The sequence below is a fragment of the Patella vulgata genome, chromosome 6 (genome assembly GCF_932274485.2).
Source record: "Patella vulgata chromosome 6, xgPatVulg1.2, whole genome shotgun sequence".
NCBI lineage: Eukaryota > Metazoa > Mollusca > Gastropoda > Patellidae > Patella > Patella vulgata.
In genome coordinates, this window is record NC_065884.2 from 56,107,915 (window position 1) to 56,121,563 (window position 13,649).

Below are 13,649 nucleotides of genomic sequence, written 5' to 3' on the forward strand. Positions count from 1 at the left end.
TTACTTTCGAACATTTTCAGCTTATTTTCATGATACAAGAATGGTTGCGCATTCACTTTTTGTGCGAATGAACTCATTTGACCTTCGACGCGAAATTTTACTATAAAAAAGTTGGGTCTGGTTTTGTGCCCATTTGATGGACACCCCTCCGCACTGAGCCTCCAGACTACAATAAACAGTAATTGCAAATCGCAGAATGTGTAATGTGTATATCTAGATCAGTTACTGGAGAGGCCTCTTTTGCTCAGTGAGTAAAACCCTGGTTATGTGAATAAACAACATTTGAGGGAAAACGAAAGTTCTACATATTAGGCAGATTTAGCGTTTACATAATAGATCTTTAAATGAGCAATGGGTCAAAAGCTCTGCTATGAATGCTTGTTAAACCTTGTAGGTACTCTCCGGGGTGACAAGTGTTTGCCCCCCCCCCTCCCTCTCTCTCTCTCTCTCTCTCTCTCTCTCTCTCAGCATGTTTTATTTTGATTTCAGATTACACAAAGACGCACACCTTCACCTATAATTCACGATCAAAAGCTACAGTTCACAATGATAGTTCTATACTTGTCGATACATTGGATGAGTAACTTGTATTTAAAGGGTGGGGTGGGCGTTTGACAGAAGTTCTTGGCCAACATTGGGATCGATCCCGGGATCGGTTTACTAGTAAGCTAGTCCCATTCTTACAACGCCAGCTACAGTGGCTCTAGATCCTGTACAGAGATAATACTAGACAGAAGTGTGCCAGAAGAGATGAATACACTTTGTTGTGAAGGAACTTTAGATGAAGTTTAAATGAACTAATAAAACACCATTTTTCGTTATAACGAATTAATTAATAACAAAATATTGATTCATTTAAACGAAATATTGATTCATTTAAACGAAATATTGATTCATTTAAACGAAATATTAATATTTCGTTATAACGAACTAATCATCAACCATCAAATCAGACTGTTGCAGCTGCATTCACAAATAATAATCGACGCCCGAAAAAAGTAGAGTATTTTTTGTGAATGCAGCTGCAACAATTTGATTGTGTGGTTGATAATTAATTCGTTATAAAGAAATATGAATTCTTTATAACAAAATATTAATTCTTTAAAACAAAATATTAATTCTTTATAACAAAATATTAATTCGTTCTAAAGAAATATTAATTCGTTTTAAAGAAATATTAATTCGTTTTAAAGAAATATTAATTCTTTTTAAAGAAATATTAATTCGTTTTTACGCAATATTAGTTTGTTTTAACGAAATATTAATTCATCATAACTATTAACAACAATTAATTAATATTACCACGGGTAAAGTGAAAACAAAATTATTATTTCATCTAGTTGGAAAAATAAAGTGTCCGAAATCTAATAGAATACTAATTTTACTTTTCTTTTAATTGAATACCACGAATTTGTACTGAGCTGACCATAGATTAAATCATTTTGTCTAGAACCACTCTACTTTGTGCGACATCATTATTTGTGAATGCAGCTGCAACAGTCTGATTGGATGGTTGAAATTCAGGCCTTCATAAAGTGGGATTTCAGATGCAAACCGATTGGAAACTTTGAAGTTGCTTAACTCAAGGTCTAGAATAGCAGAAAAATGCATTTGCGGCGGTTAAATTTTCAAAACTTTCTCGGGGAGTGCAGGGCGCTCATACCCCACAACAACTGTTTGTTGTTTGGAATTTGGGATTCAGGTATTCGCCTAAGGTAGGCTATATTGGACCAAATTGAACTGGCTGTATTCAAAATTTTCTCCCAACGGTCCCATCTCCTAAGTTAGGCTATATTAGGCCACTCTGAAGTTGCTGTATTCACGTTTGCGGCCATCTTGATGGGGTGGGGTGGGGTCTACACGTTATGCTCCACTCCTTCGCCTCTCGCAAGCGACCGGCACCGCCGTCTGTAACTTGAAATTGTTTCGGGCATCTCAAGTTCTGCCCCTGCCCTTATCATTCATCGACCCAGTACGTCTTTGCATCGCGGGACCATTTTATGTCTAAATTGATCCGATATCTCTAGATTTATTTAAACCAGTGCGGTGTTACAATAGTAACAGATGTTGATACAACCGACTTAATGCTAGGTTCCCACTATCACCATTCGCGACAGAAAAAAGCTTTTGCCACTGTTTTCCTGATATGATAATTATATAAATCATGGCATTATTGGTGTTTGATTAGAGTAAATTAATATGAACTATTCTGATAGCTAGCAGATACTATAGCAACGGTGAACGTTAGATGATAACAGCAGCCACAGCAAGTCAGTCAACATTAACACGGGTGAGTCTTGCTAAATTTAACATACATCTTTAATTCCCTTTAGGGTTTCAAACTGCGTAGCTTGTGTGAAACATTATTGTTTTTGTTAAGATTATTATTAGGCTTTCAGACTTTCGTCTGGAAGCCTATTGTGAGAGAGAGAGAGAGAGAGAGAGAAATGGGGTTTAACGTCCACTCGACACAGACTAGGTCATTTCGGTTCATTAGCATTGGGAGGACCCGGAGAAACCCCACGAGGTTGGACAGGCAACCCTACTCCTTGTCAAGTACAACCGGGAATTCGAAACCACGTCAGTTGACTCAATGACAGGCCTCATGATACAGCGCGCGCGTGCTAACCATTCGGCCATCTAACCCTCGGAAAGCCTATTGTGATTATTAGGGTTTCACACTGCGTAGCTTGTGTGAAACACTATTTTTTTTGTTAAAATTATTCTTATTATTATTCTTATTATTATTATTTTTTTTTTTCCAATTTGATTGTATCTCAGAAACTACTTGTCGGATTGATTCGATGTCTTCGGATTTACTGGAAAAGTGGGTGTGACTTAGAGATTAAAGCTATTTCGAACGTTCTGCGACAATGCGAAATGTCCGAAATCGTCGAATTTGTCGATTTTGAAATATTGCCGTAATATTAACAATAATCGTCGGATTTTAACATTGGATACATTTTGACATAGCCAGAGACAAGGCACATAGCCACGGTTCTTTAGATTTTTGATTTTCCACGAATCGTCGGAGATATTAGGCGCCAAATTTGGAAAATTTAAATTTTTACAAAAAACTTTTTTATTCATGAATATTTGAATGTGGTATTTTACCCAGGGTTAAAGAGTCATCTGATTTGACCAAAAATGGCACCATTTTTTGTCATCGTAAATTTCCTTGACCCCCATTGGCTAATTCAGTTTTTCAGTCCTGGATTAATTATTTATTGCTCGATTTGTATAAAACAAAGTTCATATGCTCCGTAATCCAAAATGTCATTTTTTTTGTTACCGGTAAAGTTACCTTTCGGCAACGGAAGTGACGTAAATTTAGCAAAAACTACAATTTTGACAGTTCGGTACCACTTTTTGAAAGCAAATAATATTTTTATCAAATCTGGTATGACTGAAAGTGTGTGCCCTGTAAAGGCGCAGAAAATATCGGGCTCAGTTTTTTTAATTTCGATTTCGTTTTCGGGTCATTTTAATTTAAAGGTGAAAAAAGGTGAAAAAATGAGCTATTTACAACCCATTAAGGCTTTTCATATTTTAAAATATTTCTTCGCAACTTTCATAAACTTGTAGCATTAATCCATACGAAGAGAATCTATCTCAAAATTAGTTTGTAATATGAGCAGTTGCCGAGAAATGGTCAATTTTGCATGAGTCACTCTTTACGCTATTGTGTCTGTAAAAGAGTTAATTATTATTGGATTTTCATAAAAGTGACACCATTTGATGCATAATGTCAATTGTGACTAGTTCAACTCAATTTAACATTTTCCATGTCACCGGAAATTTGGGTAAAAACTGTATTTATAGCCTTAGAAACAAATAATTTATTGAAATGAGTCGTATTTGTTGTTTGTTTAATATTTTGATATTTGATTCTAATCAACTAATAGAATGAACCCATACGATCATATAGGTATCACAAAATGGTTTCTAACTTGTTCAGTTGTAGAGAAATAGGTAATTTTCAACAGGTCACTTTTCAAGGTTTTTTGTCCATAAAAGTGTCAATTATTATTCGATTTTCATGAAATTTTCACTATGTGATACCTAATGCCATTTACGATTTCATACAAGTAATTTAAGATTTTCATTATCACCGGAAGTAACGTCATTTTGGCAAAAACTGTATTTTTAGCTTTCAAAACAGATATTTTATTCAAATGAGTCTGAGTTGTTATGTTTTTAAAATTATGATATTTGATTCCAATCAACAAATAGAATAAACCCATACGATCATACAGATTCCAGAAAATGGTTTTTTAACTTGTATGGTTGCAGAGGAATTGACGGTTTTCTACAAGTCACTTTTTAAGGTTTTTGGTCTATAAAAGTGGCAATTATTATTCGATTTACATAAAATTTTCACCATGTGATGCCTTATGCCATTTCTGATTTCATAAAACTAATTGAATATTTTCATTATCACCGGAAGTACTGTACACTTACATGTAACAAATATATAAAATGAATTGATATTGCTGGATTTGGTTGATTCGGCGTCCATTTTATTTGATGTGTGCAATGCTGAGGTGGAAACCTGTTTAATGGTTTCATTGGTACCGGAAGTGACATATGTTTAGGGTAACGTGGCACCGGTGAAACCCGTCATTACTGCATCGCAGTTCTAGTTAAAATTATTATTATTATTATTATTTACCGCGGAAGCCTATTTGTCCATGATCGAAAACAGATATCGATCTGCGGTTCAATTTTCTGTCGAGAAACCAACCATGTAGTACATGTGGTTACTTGATAAACTATTTTTGAAACTTCTGCGCAGATCGAAAGTGGCCGAATTTTGAACGGTGGCCAGAAATTGAAAATCGGCCGTGGTCTCGTCAATTCTTTACCTATTTCAAACAAATGACATTTTTGGAAATCCCAAGTCTTTTCCGAAACAATAGCAATCTCAGATTTTGCAATTTCTATCGTTCGAAAATTGAAAACACGTTGTTTACGAGACAATTTTTGTTATTTTTCAAAATTTTCTAATTTGACCAATATTTTTGGATACCTGAAGTCCATCCGATTCCAGTAATATAAGTTTCATTCAGAGTTATCGCACTTTAGTTTTCGAATTTTTTCGAATTTTTTTCACATTTTGTAAGCTCGAGTTTCGTTTTACGGCCGAATCAACGTTTCTGAAACTTCTGAAACATGAAGTTATAGTCCAATACCAACTGATAAAGCTATTTTGACAAGGATCCTTAAACCGGATGTGGTCGAAATAATGTGCGATATTTTGAAGAAAAAAAAACACCCAAAAACACGCGAAAAATGGGTGCTTTTGGGGAAAACGTCATTTCTTTGTCGGATATTTCTGGATTAAAATAATTAAAGTTTTGTTGGATGGAACGATGAATGGACTATCGTATGATACCCATTTCATACAATAATTAGGAAGCAACATATGGCACGCCGAAAATCAAGTATTTTCTAATTTGGATCATTTTGAGACGCCTTTATCTCGAAAACATAACCAAGGATTTTTTTTAAAAACTTTGTCTATCTAGAGTCTCTTCGGTAGTCTTGTGTAGGAAATAATCCAATGATACACTGAAATATCTGGAATAGGTAAAAAAAATCAACTGAAAATCGAAACATGTCGAAAAATCGTCAAACATTGGAAAATGCTCTATTATTTATTTATTTATATTTTTTTTTTACAGATTTTCAAAAAAGGTTTATAGATTTACATAGCTGGTCCAATGACGATTCAAATGATGTATAATAGGTTTTTTACAGATTTTCAAAAAAGGTTTATAGATTTACATAGCTGGTCCAATGACGATTCAAATGATGTATAATATGTTTTGAGTTATTGAAATTTCATTTTCGTTATTTTGACATTTTTGCATTTTTGCCACTTTTGAACATAGGATTTCTCAGATAATGTAAGGGGGTCACGGTGGCTAAGTGGGTAGGACGCTGGGTCGCTAGCCTGGAGGTCGAGTGTTCGATCCCTGCATTGGCCGAGAAAGTTCATCCAGATTTTCCGGCGTGGTTTCCCCTTGTCAGTGATGCAGGACGGAGGGCCTGACAAGGACAGCTGTCTAGTCTATCGGATGGATCGAAAAACCGAGGTCCCGTGTACACATTAAACCCCATTTCATTTCATTTCAGATAATGTAATATATCATTCCAGAGCCCTGCGACTATTTAATTGCGCAAACCGGTTATTAAAAGTATGCCGACAATAATCCCCATACCGGAAGTATTCAAAAAATGAAAAAAAATGGTTAAAAAAATGGCACTCTCCCGAGAAACACGATTTCTCCATTAGATATTAGCGGACTAATTAATGGACTATCATATGACATCTGAATGATACGATTTCGATGGTAAGAAAATAAATTATGGTACGCCGAAAATGTAGTATTTTCCGTTTTGGAGCCTTTTGAGACGCCCTTTTCTCGAAAACGACACCTACAATTTTTCTTAAACTTTTTTTTACTCAGAGTCCTATCGGTGGTCTATGGCGTGAATCCCAAGCATTTAAATAATATAAGTGGTCCAAAAAGAGCCTCAATCTTTGAAAAAAGTTGAAAAATCCTTAAATTACTGAAAACGCTCTTCTATTTTTCTTTGTTTTGAAAACAGCTCAATGAATGTTTCTGAAACTTCTGGTACAGAAAGTTAAGTATCCAAACAACTTGTTAAAACTATCCCGACAATGATCCAAAAACCGGAAGCAGTCGAAAAATATCCGATATTTTGAAAAAAAAACCCGTAAAAAGCAAAAAAATGGCGATCTTGCGAAAAATATGATTACTAGACCAGATTTCACCGAATCAAAACAACTAAAGTCTCATTGGATAGCCCGAATAATGGACGATCTCATGACATCCAAATGGTACAAATTCGCTGGTTAAGCAATATATTATGGGACGTTAAAAATCTAGCATTTTCCTTTTTTGGAGCCTATTAAGACGCTTTATCTCGAAAACTACTGTTATTTCATTTTTTTAACTTCTGTTACTTGTTGTCCTAACGGTGGTGTAGGGTGTAAATTTAAATTTAAAAGTCTCAATTTAGCACCAATCTTTGAAAAAAGTCGAAAAATTGTTATATTTCTGAATAATAGTATAAGGGAGGTAACTAGTCATTAAGAAGTTGGAGTCACACTATCAAATATTTGCTTAATATCGTTAAATATCTGATAATGGTCTTCTAATTTTCCTTTCTATTAAAAACTGTCCAATGGATCGTTCTGAAACTTCTGGTACAGCAATTTAAGTTCCCAATGATCTGTAAACTAGAAGTAGTCGAAAGATATCCGATATTTTGAGAAAAAAAAATGGCACTCTTGCAAAAATCGTGATTTCTGCGTCGAGTGTCACTGAATCAAAACAACTAAAGTATTGTTTGGTAGCTTGAGGGATCGGCTATTGTATGACACTCTTCCTGTCTGATTCCCGAAAGCCGGATCAGTGCTGCTTGCAGGTCTAGTTCTTATTATTATTCTTTTTCCATTTTGATTAGATATCAGCAACTGCTTGTCGCATCGTTACGATTTCTTCGATTTTACTGGGAAAGTGATTGTGAATTAGAGGATAAAGCTATTTTGAACGTTTTGCGACAATGCGAAATGTCCGAAATCACCGAAGCTATCGTTTTTAAAAATATTGCAGTAATTTTAACAATAATCGTTGGATTTTAACTTTCGATAGATTTTGGCATAGCCGGAGACACATATCTACGCTACTATTAACTCAGATATTGGGCGCGAAATTTAGAAAATTTAAATTTTTACAAAAAAAAAAACATTTTTATTTATAAATATTTTTTGGTCGTGTTTTACACAGAATTAAAGAGTCACCTGACTTGAGCAAAAATGTGATTTTTTTTTGTCTCAGTAATTTTCCTTGGCCGCCATTGGCTAATTCAGTTTTTCAGTCCTAGATTAATTATTTATTGTCCGATTTGTATAAAACAAAGTTCATATGCTCCGTTGTCTCAATTGCCATTTTTGTTTTGTTAGTGTGCCCTTTAATGGCGCAAAAAACTGTGAGCTCAGTTTTTTTTAATTTCGATTTCATTTTCGAGCAAATTTGATTAAGAGGTGAAAAAAGGTGTAAAATTGACCTATTTACAACCCATTCAGGCTTTTTAGATTTTAAAATATTTCTACGTAACTTTTATAAACTTGTAGCTATTATCCATACGAAGAAAATGTATGTTAAAATTAGTTTTTAATATGAGCAGTTACCGAGAAATGGGCATTTTTGCATGAGTTCCCTTTTACGCTATTTTGCCTGTAAAATAGTCAATTATTATAGGATTTTTATAAAAGTGACACCATTTGATGTGTAATGTCAATTTTGACTAAGTCAAACCAATTTAACATTTTAAATGTCACCGGAAATGACGTAGTTTGGGCAAAAACTGTATTTATAGCCTTCGAAACAAAAAAATTATTCATATGAGTGGTATTTGTTATTGGTTTAAAATTTTGATAAGAACATATAGATAACACAAAATGGTTTCTAACTTGTTCAGTCGCGGAGAAATAGGCGATTTTCAACAGGTCACTTGTCAAGGTTTTTGGTCGATACAAGTGTCAATTATTATTCGATTTTCATAAAATTTTCACTGTGTGATACCTAATGCCAATTACGGTTTCATCCACGTAATTATCACCGGAAGTAACGTGATTTTGGCAAAAACTGTATTTTTAGCCCCTAAAAGAAATGCTTGTTTGGAGTAAGCGATATTCATTATTTGTATAAAATTATGATATTTGATTGCTATGGGCAAATAGTATTAATCAATACGATCATATTGATATCACAAAAGGGTTTCTAACATCTTCCCTTGCCGAGAAATAACCAATTTTGTCAGGATCACCTTTAAAGATCTTTCGCATTTTAATTTCAGTTTATGGGCTCTGGGTTAATTATTTATTGCCTGATTTGTGTAAAAGAAAAGCCCATATGCTCCGTGGTGCAAATTCCCAACTTTCTTCTGCCGATAAAAGTTTCTGTCGGCACCGGAAGTGACGTAATTTTCCTCAAAAATTTCAATTTTGACGTGTCTAAAGTTCTTTTAAAAAGCATGTATTAATGTTTACAAATCTAACAGATCAAGCTGAATGCTCCTATTAAAGACGCAAAATATGTCTTGCTTTGTTTTTTTTTCGGTTTTGCATTTGCCCCATTTTGATTTAAAGGTGAAAAGGTGTGTAAAAATGAGCTATTTACAACGCATTCAGGCTTTTCATAAAATATTTCTTGACAACTTTCATGAACCCGAAGCATTAATCCATACAATGACAATGTATGTCAAAATTAGTTTGTAATATTGGCTGTTGCCGAGAAATAGGCAATTTTGCATGATTCACTTTTCACGTTATTTTAACTTGTAAACGAGTTAATTATAATCCGATTTTCGATTTCTTTTCACCGTGTGATGCCTAATGCCATTTTTGACTTGGCGGATCCAATATTACATTTTCACTGTCACCAGAAATAGCGTCATATGGGCAAAAACTGTATAGACGATTTTCTACAAGTCGCTTTTCAAGGTTTTTGGTCGATTAAGTGTCAATTATTATCCGAGTTTCAAAAAAAATTTCACGATGTGATGCCTAATGCCACTTACGATTTCCTAAAACTGATATAACATTTTCATTATCAACGGAAGTAATGTCATTTTGGCAAAAACTGTATTTTAGCCTCAAAAACAAATATTTGTTTTAAGTAAGTGATATTCATTATTCGTATCTAATTATGATATTTGATTTCAAATGACAAATAACATGAATCAATACGATCATACAGATATCAAAAAAGTGATTCTAACATCTTCTCCTGCCTAGAAATAACCAATTTTGTCAGTATCACTTTTTAAGATTATTCGCATTTTGCTAAAGGATTATTTCTAGGTCTTTTTTCGGTAATCCAATTTAAAAATTTTGTTGAAAATGAAAGTGGTGTCATTGTGTCGAATCTTCGTTGTATTAATGGAGCTGATTTTGCAAGATTTAGTTGCTTATTCTGCGTCCATTTCATTTTAAAACAGGTGTGCAATGATAGGGAATTGACGTCAGTTCGTTTTCGGTCTATTTCGATTCAAAGGTGAACAAAGGTGTAAAATTAAGCTATTTACAACCCATTCAGCGTCTTCATATTTTAAGGTATTTCTTCGTACCTTCCATAAACTAGGAGCGTAGTAATAATCCATACGAAGAGAATGCATGTGAAATTTAATTTGTTAACGCGCAGTTGCCGAGTAATAGGCAATTTTGCATGCGTCACTTTTCATGTTTTTTTGCTTGTAAAAGAGTCAATTATCATTCGATTTTTCTTTTTCTTTTACCATTTCATGGCTTGTTCCAATTCTGACTAGGTCAAACCAATTTAACATTTTCACTGTCACCGCCATTTGAACAAAAACTGTATTTTGAAAACTGAAAGGGTGCGCCCTTTAAAGGCGCACAAAACATCGGGCTCGGTTTTTTAAATTTCGATTTCGTTTTCGAGCTATTTCGATTAAAAGGTGAAAAGGGTGTAAAATAAAGCTATTTATAACGGATTCAGCGTTTTCATATTTTAAAGTATTTCTCCATAACAGTCATAAACTCGTAGCAATAATCTATACGAAGAGAATGTATGTGAAATTTAATTTGTAATGTGCGCAGTTGACGAGAAATAGGCAATTTTCAATACGCTACTTTTCACGTTATTTAGCCTGTAAAAGTTCAATTATCATTCCATTTTCAATTTCTTTTTTTTTTTGCCTTTTGATGCCTAATGCCAATTTTGACCATTTTAACATTTTCACTGTCAACTGAAATAACGTCATTTGGGCAAAAACTGTATTTTTAGCCTTCAAAACATATATTTTATTCAAATGTTTTTAAATTCATGATATTTAATTCCAATCATCAAATGGAATGAACCCATACGATCGATCATACAGATACCACAAAATGGTTTTTAACTTGTACGGTTGCAGAGAAATAGAAGATTTTATGCAAATCACTTTTAACGGTTTTTGGTCCATGAAATTGTTAATTTTTATTTGATTTTTATAAAAGTTTCACCATTTGATGTCTAATGCCATTTGTGATTTCATAAAAAACAATTTCAAAAATTTATTTTTACTGGAAATGACAACATTTTGACTAAAACTGTATTTTTAGAGTTCAAAATAATATATTTTTCAATATTCCTTTAAAATTATGATATTTAATTGCATCCAACATATAGAATGATTTAATACGATGCTAAAGATACCAAAATATTGCTTCTAACCTTTTCCGTTACCGTGAAATAACCAATTTTGTCAGAGTCAATTTTTAAGAAATTTTTCGCATTTTAATTTCCCATTAGAAAGTCTCATCAGATAACTTAGCGGTAAGTTAGTAACAAATTTTGTCAGGATCACTTTTTCAACATATGTAACACATGGTAACAAAGGTATTAATGGAATTGATATTGCTGGATTTGGTTGATTCTGCGTCCATTTTATACACCTGTACAATGCTTATGTGGAAATCTGTTGGAACGGTTTCATTGGCACAAACATAAGTTCATGGGTAACGTGGCATCGGAAGTGACATAAGTTCATGGGTAAAGTGGCACCAGTGAAACCCGTCATTACTGCATCGCAGTTCTAGTTCTTTTTCTTATTATTATTATTTTTCCACTTGACTATATCTCAGAAACTACTTGTCGGATCGATTCGATGTCTCCGGTTTTACTGGGAAAGTGGGTTTGCGAAATGTCCGAAATCACCGAAGTTGTCGTTTTTTGAAATATTGCCGTAATGTTAAGAATAATCACCAGATTTTAACATTAATAGACTTTCACATAGCCCGAGACAGGGCACATAGCTACGGTAGTTTAGAGTTTTGATTTTTGACGAATCTTCGCAGATATTAGGCGCCAAATTTTGAGAATTTAAATAAATTTTTTTTTTTATTTATGTATATTTTTATATGGCATTTTACCCAGGGTTAGAGAATTATCTGATTTGAGCAAAAATGTCAACATTCTTTCTTGGCCGCCATTGGCTAATTCAATTTTTCAGTCCTAGATTAATTATTTATAGTTCGATTTGTATAAAACAAAGTTCATATGCTCCGTTGTTCAAAATGTCATTTTTTTTCTTACCGGTAAAGTTTCTTGTCGGCACCGGAAGTGGCGTAAATTTAGCAAAAACTCAATTTGGTTAAAACACAGATCCTATTTCGTTTCGTTTTTATAATTCAAAATTTCGTTTTACTTGTCTTTACTACACTAGGATCTGGAAGAGTTGTTATTTAACTCGTGTTCTGAATGGTGTCAGGGATTAGCCAATGAAACGGTCTGTTACGGCGAGCTTTAGGCGTCTTTTGACCCCTGACGTGACCTATCGCTATAACTTGTCAGATCTTCATGTAGTTTATTTCATTGAAAGTATAAAAAACGAAACGTAATATAGATCTGTATTTTAATCAGATTTGCAAAAACTACAATTTTGGCAGTTCCGTACCACTTTTTGAAAGCAAATATTATTTTTTCAAATCTGTTTTTACCAAAAAGATGCGCCCTGTAAAGGGGCCGAAATCTCAGACCCGGTTTTTTTAATTTCGATTTCGTTTTCGGGCTATTTCGATTAAAAGGTTAAAAAAGGTGTAAAAATAAGCTATTTACAACCCATCCAGCGTCTTCATATTTTGAAATATTTCTTTGTAACTTTCATAAACTCGTAGCAATAACCCACACAAAGAGAATGTATGTCAAAATTAGTTTCTAATATCAGCAGTTGCCGAGAAATAGGCAATTTTACATGAGTCACTGTTCGCGTTATTTTGCCTGTAAAAGATTCAAGTATCATTAAATTTTCAATTTTCTTTCACCATTTCATGCCTAATACAACTTTTGACTAAATCAAACCATTTTAACACTTTCGCTGTCACCAGAAGTAACGTCATTTGGCCAATAACTGAATTTTTAGGCTTGAAAACAAATATTTTATTCAAATGAGCCGTATTTGTTATTTATGTAAAATTATAATATTTGATTCCAATCAAACAATAGAATGAACACATACGATCATACAGATACCACGAAATGGTTTCTAGCTTGTACGGTTGCAGAGAAATAGAGAATTCATGTCCCTAGATTTTAATGATTCTCTGTCTATTTTGTAACACGTGAGCAATGGATACATGGAAACATGTTTTAACGGTTTCATTGTTACAGGAAGTGACATAACCCTAACCCTAACCCTGTACTTCACGTTGTCGTATTAGCTGGAACACTCAGCGCTATGCTTTGTTTAACACATAAGTACAATTAGGTAAGTAGGCTTATCATTAGACGTGGTATATTGCCGATAGTTCATCAAACTGCTTCTACTTTGATACATTAACCAGTTTTCGATTCTACGGGGTGACTGGATAAATTACCCCGATTAAACTCCATATATATTTATTTATGTAAACAATAAAACATAAAAACACGCGAGAAAATCAATACAACTGAGCTCATAATGAATCTATTCTCTATCTTTTTGGTAAGTTTCTTTTGAGGTTTAAATAAAATATTCACTGATTCGACATCATCATCGATTAACTATTTCAGTAATTTATAGGCGTTGGAATCGTGGTTGGGCGAGGGGGTGGGGGGCTTGGGCGCTACTCAAAG